The sequence below is a fragment of the Hemicordylus capensis genome, chromosome 2 (assembly GCF_027244095.1).
Source record: "Hemicordylus capensis ecotype Gifberg chromosome 2, rHemCap1.1.pri, whole genome shotgun sequence".
NCBI classification, from domain to species: Eukaryota; Metazoa; Chordata; class Lepidosauria; order Squamata; family Cordylidae; genus Hemicordylus; species Hemicordylus capensis.
The window spans coordinates 256,598,968-256,606,581 of NC_069658.1; positions in this window are offsets into that span (position 1 = coordinate 256,598,968).

The following is a 7,614-nucleotide window of genomic DNA, read 5'->3' on the forward strand; positions in this document are numbered from 1 at the left end:
GAGCACGCCCATTAGAGAAAGAAAAGAATAATTAAAAAAAAGAAGAAGGAGGAATAGAGAGAGAGGGAAAAGAAGAGCGAGAAAAGGAAGAAAAGGAGAGAAAGGAAGACAAACAGAAAGAAAAAAGAAACAAAAAAAAGGGCAAGAGAAAGGAAGAAGGAATAAAGAAAAAAAAACAAAACCTAGCGCCCGTTATTATAACGAGCTTAAAATTACTAGTATGATAATAATATGTAGATTGGCTCTTACCTCAGCCTGGGTTGATGGATGCAACTCCCAGGCAGGCATCACAGCACACACCACCACCACCACCCCCCGCTTTTTTACTCAGTTATTTTAACTATGCCTACCCTTCCCTCAAGAAATACAGCCTCCAAATCATGTAATAACAGTAAAACCAACTACTGGATTACATCTCACTAGTGACCTGCATTGGTAACAAAGTCCTGCTTGGGATAGGTAGTTTGGGGGCTGGTTGGTACAGGTGACTGTTTCCTTAAGGCACTCTTTTGTGAGTGGAGGGAACATATGGGGGGGGTGTGTGTGACTTTGATTCTTGGGTCTCTTTCAGAAGGTCACATTTGATCTTCTTTAATTCACAGTGTTTTGTCATAATAGGATCTAGGAAGTCTACAAAGAGGAAATGGATAATTCTGGAGAGTAGCATTCACATGTACAGAGGGAGCAGATGGTAGATGCATTGTGTACCCTCTTTAGAGGCCTGGAAGTTACTTTTTAAATTATGTATTGGCTTCTCTCCAAGACCTTTTTAATGCACAGATTAAAAGAAAATGAAAAACTACAGATAAAGAACAGACGTTTCGATGTACGGACTTCAACTTCAGTGTTCCGTATCTCACTCTGTAAAATCCACACTCTTATATCCCAGATACTTTCCCTAAATCTAATCATGTATTGGCTTTCAAATCTTGTCTCAACACTTTGCCTCAGACCTTCATCTTAATTTCCCCCTCAAACAGTTCCCTCCTCTGAGGCTAGGTGAGCCTCTTCACCATAGCATCATTCATACCTGGGTTCCTCATACCAACATACACAAGCCTTGCTGCATTACATCTCCGAATACTCCTTCTGCTCCCCAGCCTTGATGCTGTACTCCTGCATCTTGTCATACATCTCTTGATGCTCTCGTGAGAGCACCATGGGTTGTTTTCTCCCTCATCAGGTTAGACACACATTGTTTAGTAATGGTTACTACTACATAAACAACTACAATGATAGGAAACAAGATTATGAACTGAAGTATCTTCCTTCCCCAAGCTCCTAAGTCTGGGAGCCATGATGTCATCCAGGACCAACCCCATATTCCTGGGCCAAAGGCCTGGTCCGTGGCTATCTGATGGGAACTCTGTATCTGTTCCTGTATAATTGCCAAGCTCTTTTCCATCTTATGATGCTTGTTAACATACATACAACAGGAAGAACTCACCAGCGCACAAACTCCACCCTGCTTATCCAACACCATATTGAGGGCCAGTCTGTTGTCTAGGGCCATGGCTCCCATCTGTTCAACCTTAGTTTGAAGATCTTACAGGGGGTCAATAGTGGCCTTGAAAGCAGCCTCCAGGCAGTGGCGTATCTAGGGAAAATAGTGCCTAGGGCAAGCACTGAAATTGCGCCCCCTGTCCAAACATCTGACACCCATCTTTCAGATAACTTTACCATAATATCAGCTGAAATCTACCTACAGCGGTCCTATTCGGAAGATTCGCAGGTGCGTCGTGTATCTAGAGTGTGTCCATGTGGATCTAGCCATATTGAAACAACCGCTCATGTCCTGTTGTATTGCGATTATTATAGAGAAGTAAGATGTAAATTAATAGCCCCGCTTTTGAATAATTTCCCTGGTCATCAAGATGAATTTTATTTAAATTACTTGCTTACCAATCCAAATTCTGGTGGCTAAATTTTGCTATATAATATGTCAAATGCGGACTCACATGGTGTAATGAACTTTTATTGCTGTTTTTGTCTAATTTTTTATCTGTTTTTATCTTATTGAACTGGTCTGTGACTGAAATAAATAAATTGATTGATTGATATAGCTGAAAAATACAAGTCAAGCTCGTTAATCATTTAATCTTTCAAAAATTATTTAGCAGTGGACGTAGCCAGACCAAAAAATGCTGGGAAACTACAAATTTCTGTATGCTGGGGCTCATGAAATACCCAAATACTATGTGGAGGTATACTTGGAAAACTAAACAGACGTGCCTGTCTTATTCTCTATTATGAATTGTAACATCACTATTACATGAGTTTTAAAAATAAATGGAGAATTTGACTTTCCCCAGTTACTCTGGAAATAATTAAAGGATATGCAGAGTAAACTGTGTCACTGCTTGGAATATATTCTAGTCTTTCAGAAAGACAGTTAAAATGAGAGAAAGAGAGCAAGAAACTCCCAGTGGGCCTTAATACTAAGGATTTCACACTGATTCAGAGACAAACTCACCATTAATATTATTAAGACATCACATTTAACTCACTTATCACAAGAAGCAAAGTAAGAGCAAATGAATACAATCCTAGCTCATAAGCTTCAGCTCGTTATTCACAAGCCCTGATTCTCTGTACATAGTGCCAAACTGAATAGGTGTACAGTGATTTATATTATATTGAATTAAAAATAATACCTGTAGTTCCTTCAGGGGGCTTCCTAAAGGCTGTGGGGGGTCTGTAAAGGTTTCCCCTCCCCCTGCTGGCTTCTAGGGCCTCGCAGGGACCATTTTAGCATGTGTCATGGCCATTTTTAAATTTTTTTTTAAATGACCGCTAAAAACAAAATGGCCACCATGCATGCTCAAATGGCCTCTGTGAGGCTTGGCCTGGCCTAGGGCCTCACAGAGGCCATTTGAGCATGTGCAGTGGCCATTGTGTTTTCAGCAGCCATTTTTAATTTTTTTTTAATTTTATGAAATGGCGCCCCCCCCTTCAAGTGGCGCCCGGGGCACGTGCCCTGCCTGCTCCACCCTAGATACGCCCCTGCTACCAGGTCTGCTGAGATATTCAGGTACTCCCAACCAAGGCAGCATGGCCCTGGTCACAGCATGGGAGGTTTGCCCTATCCTAGAGTTCATCCTATCACAGTGTGCCCTACCCTAGAAGGGAATCAACACTTATACTGCTCATACTCTAGGATGTAAGGGGGAGTTAATACCCTTGCTATCCAGAGATAGCAAAGGTATTAACTCCCCTTTCCCCCCAAGTATGAGCATTATAAGTGCTGATTCCCTTCTAGGTAGGGTACACTGTGATAGGATGAACTCTCACCCCCATGGTACAGGTTCCCCAAAAGTTCCCCAGCAGGGACCTCAGGGCTGCATCACCACAAATCCAATACTATCCCAGGAGGTCTGCCTATGCCTGAAACCTCCACGTGGGATCTCAATCAGTGTACCCGCTAAGGTGTGTGCATGTGTGTGCGCTCACACAGTTTTTTAAATGTCCGTTCAGTCAATTTTAGATCCCGCTCAGGTTTAACCAAGAAGGTCCCACTCTGAATGCATGTGCTTGATACACACTGCCTTGATACTGCCGCACAGAACAAAACTCACTTCGTACACAGATGAAAAAATTGGAATACTGGAGTCAATCCTCACCGCACTCCTCTTCTCACTCAGGCAGGTCTCTCAGGGAGTAGTTTAGAACACATATAGGCTGACACCAAAGTGCTCAAGAATGGGGAGTCAACAAAGGCCTCAATATTTGACCCACAAGGCTCAGTGCCATTGACTGAGTTGACAATCTCAACTTTGTCCATCACCCAAAACAGGGCTGGCTGCGGAGTTCATCTGCCAAGCCTCCATCTCCTCTCTAGGACAGAACACAGAGTTAAAAATATATGCCCCACTAAGAGCTATAGTCCTGTTTATACAAAGTGTGGCCACATTCAGGCCATGCTGAAAGTGGCCCACTTGGAAATATCGTCCCCAAAGGACCCGTTCACTCTGAACGCAGAGGAAGGGCTTCCCTTGCACCCTGACAGCCATGGCCATAAAAGGGTGAGGTACAATAAGATGTTCCACACTGAACCTCAGTAGGGTAGTAGCACTTCCCTAAGTCCACGGTCCATCCTGCGCCACCACTCCCAATGGAATGGGTTTCTGTCCCAAATCTCCAGGGAAGTGGTTGCATACCCCACAGTTAGAAAGGTTGGCCTCAGCAGTCATGTTCACAGCAGCCACCCAGAGGTTTGTCTCCCAGACTGCCGATGCAGGGCTCAGGGCCAACAAGGCCATGCCCACAAAGATAACAAGAACCCGCACCCCTCTGCAGAAAAGCCTCGACCAGCCGTTCTCCTTATGTTGGATCTTCCTCCTCAGGAACAGGGAGCACACAGGGCAGGAAAGCAGATGGACACTCTGTCACCATATGGCTGGGCAGGACACTCTGGACACTCAGACGGGGACCTCCTACGCTGCTGCTGTTATTGGTGGTGGCTAGCCCAGCCTGCTAAACAGACAGTCCTTCTTCTGGGTCTGGGTGGTCATCCTTTGGGGGTTATCTAAGGGTCACCTTCTGGCAGAGGAATGTGTGAATCCAGATACTCTTTTCTTCGCACTTGACCACTGTTTGGTTCACCAACAGGACCTGGAAAGGACTGGTCTACCCAGGGCCATCCTTAGGGTGGGGCGACTGGGGCAATTAGTCAATTGCCATTCTTATGGGCAGTACATCCATAAGCATCACACTCCTCTTTCAGGAGAGGCCCACAGGAAGGAGGGCTGTCATTCAGTACTTCAGTTGGCCATCCAAGGCACTGTTGAAAAGCCCCTACTGTTGCTACAGCCATAACTAAATTAGTAGCCAAATTATGTGGTTTATCCACATAGCCTCCCCTGTCTGGGGTACAGTAAATGATGATGTCCAAGTAAAGAGCAAGCCCCTCCCCAAAAGGTTTACAGAAGTGGTGTCATGTCACAGAAGACATATTCACACACAACAAAAGCCCAACGTGCACAGAGGCGGGTTGTGAGACTAGTGATGCACTATGGCTCCTCCCCTTCCTCACTGCATTATCAGTAACATTCAGTAAAACATGCTGTGCCAATATTTACTAAAGGATCCACACATAAAACCAAACTGTTCAATAGACAACAATATGACAGACAAACAAAGAACAAACCCAAAGGAACAAAACAGGCAAAAATGTTCAGCTGAGTTACAACGTTGGGGCCCTATGATTTTCAGTCATGGCTGGCCACTGTGCAAAGGCCCTGGGACTAGTGGACATCATGGACACTCCTTTTCCTTCTCCTCTTTGTTTCCCCAATAAACTGGCTGGTCACAATAGTGGCAATGTTTTGAGCTAATGGCTGTTTAGCCTGGGGACAGAACTTTGCCTTAGCCTCCTTGCTCTGTTCTGGTGCTCTCACCACTGACCAGACTGCCTGCCAGAGTTCCTGGGGGTTTAACAACATTAGATCAAGTTTTTTCTTTCGATCTGGACTGGTGTCCAATCGTAAAGATAAGAATGGCAAAGCTTGGCTGGGCAACTGGACTTTTCTGAAGGGAGGGGCAAGAGCACTTTCCCACTGAAACAGCATGAGTGAAATGTCTCACTTTGAGAGAGAGACCCAGAGATTTTCTTTTTTAGGGAAAGATGAGCTCGTAGCCAGATGGACAAGCAGCAGCTGCATATTTGAAGGTGGCTGGCATTAGACTGACTCTTAGAGCTCTTGATGAGTTTCTGAGACTGGTTGCGGGGCAACAACCGTGGCCCCCCTTTTCCACATTTGTGGGAACGACTGCTCTAGAGGGAGGGGCAGATGGCGAGGCAATTCTGGCCTATTTCGCCCAACAGACACTTCAGAAAGACTTCGGTTTCATATAGATATTAAACAACATCAGAGATAAGATGGAGCCCTGAGGGACACCGTATGAAAGTTCAGGTTTTGAAGAACAACAGTCCTCGAGGGACACCATCTGGAATCTGCCCGAAAGGTAAGAGCAGAAGCACTGCAGAGCAGTGCCCCCCCCCTCCCAAGCCCCTAAGAAGCTCCAGAAGGATACTATGGTCGACAGTATCGAAAGCCGCCGACAGGTCCAAAAGGACCAACAGAGTCACACTTACTCTGTCAATTCCCAAATGGAGATCATGCATCAGGTCAACCAAGGCAGCCTCCACCCCATAGCCCACCAGTAAGCCAGTCTGAAATGGGTCTAGATAATTGGTTTCCTCCAAGACCGTCTGGAGCTGGGAAGCCATGACCCTCTCAATTACCTTGCCCAACCACGGAAGGTTGGAGACAGACCTGTAGTTACCCAACTCTGAGGGATCCAAGGCAGGCTTCTTTAGAAGTAGTCTAATAATTGCCTCCTTAAGACAAGGAGGCATCCTGCCCTCCCTCAGAGAAGCATTTATAATCTCTACCAGGCCTCCTACAACAATCCCCCTGCTAGATATTATAAGCCATGTCGGGAAAGGGTCAAGAGAACAGGTGGTAGGCAGCACCACTCCAAGCAGCTTGTCTATGTCCTCAGGAGTCACAAACTGGAACTGATCCAACCTAACTGCACAAGAGGAGTTGCTGGACACCTCCACATCAGACACCGAGGTAATTGTGGAGACGGAGTCTAAGTCAGCCCGAATACAAGAGATTTTCACCACAAAGAATTCATTACATATGTCACAGCGGGTAATCGATGGTTCCAGATTCTGATTCAAAGGAGGAGGGGCACGTACTAGCTCTCTCACAACCCTTAACAACTCCACTGGACATGAACTTGCAGAAGCAATATGGGCAGAAAAGAACAGCTTCTTTGCCATACATATTGCCTGAGCATAGGTCTTCAAATGAGCTCTATGGTGCAATCTGGCGGATTTGAGTCAAGTCTTTTTCCACTTGCGCTGCAGTCGTCTATCTTGCCACTTCAGCCCCTGTAGTTCTTCCATATACCAAGGGGCCAACTTTGCAGCGAGTCAGAGAGGATGCTTAGGAGCAATCGTGTCTACTGCCCCGGTGAGTTTGTTATTCCAGTTCTTCACCAGAGCATCAACAGAATCGCCGGCAGAGCCAACACTAAATCCCTCCAAAGTTTCCTGGAATCCTACTGGATCCAATAACCTTCTTGGGCAGACCATCCTAATAGGCCCTTCAGCCCTGCAAAGATGGGACGTGATTGTGAGTCCAACCTTAACCAGATGGTGGTCCGTCCATGACAATGGGGAAATCTCAGGAGTCCCCAATGCAAAGACAGTAAGTCCACCATTTATTTATTTATTTATTTTAAAAATCCAAACAAATATTCTGAACTCGCACTGGACTGGCCAGGTGGGTTCGGCTCAACTTGGAGCCAAGCCGGGCCATTTCAAGTGCGAGCCAGCTTGCCCTTGAGACAGCTTTCACATCCCTAGGACTTAGTCTTGGTTAGTGATTTAGATACATTTACCTAATTTGTTAGCTGAATGCTTAGTTAGCTGTTCAGTCATTCATTACCTAGATAATTACATACATATTAGAGAATCCACTCTAGTTATACAATGAAGTTTGTTTTAGTGCCTAGACACCATGATCATCTAATGTGTCCAATGTAATGTGAGAATACTGTACTCATGAGTGTTCTTAAATGCCATGCCTCTTCATTATAATC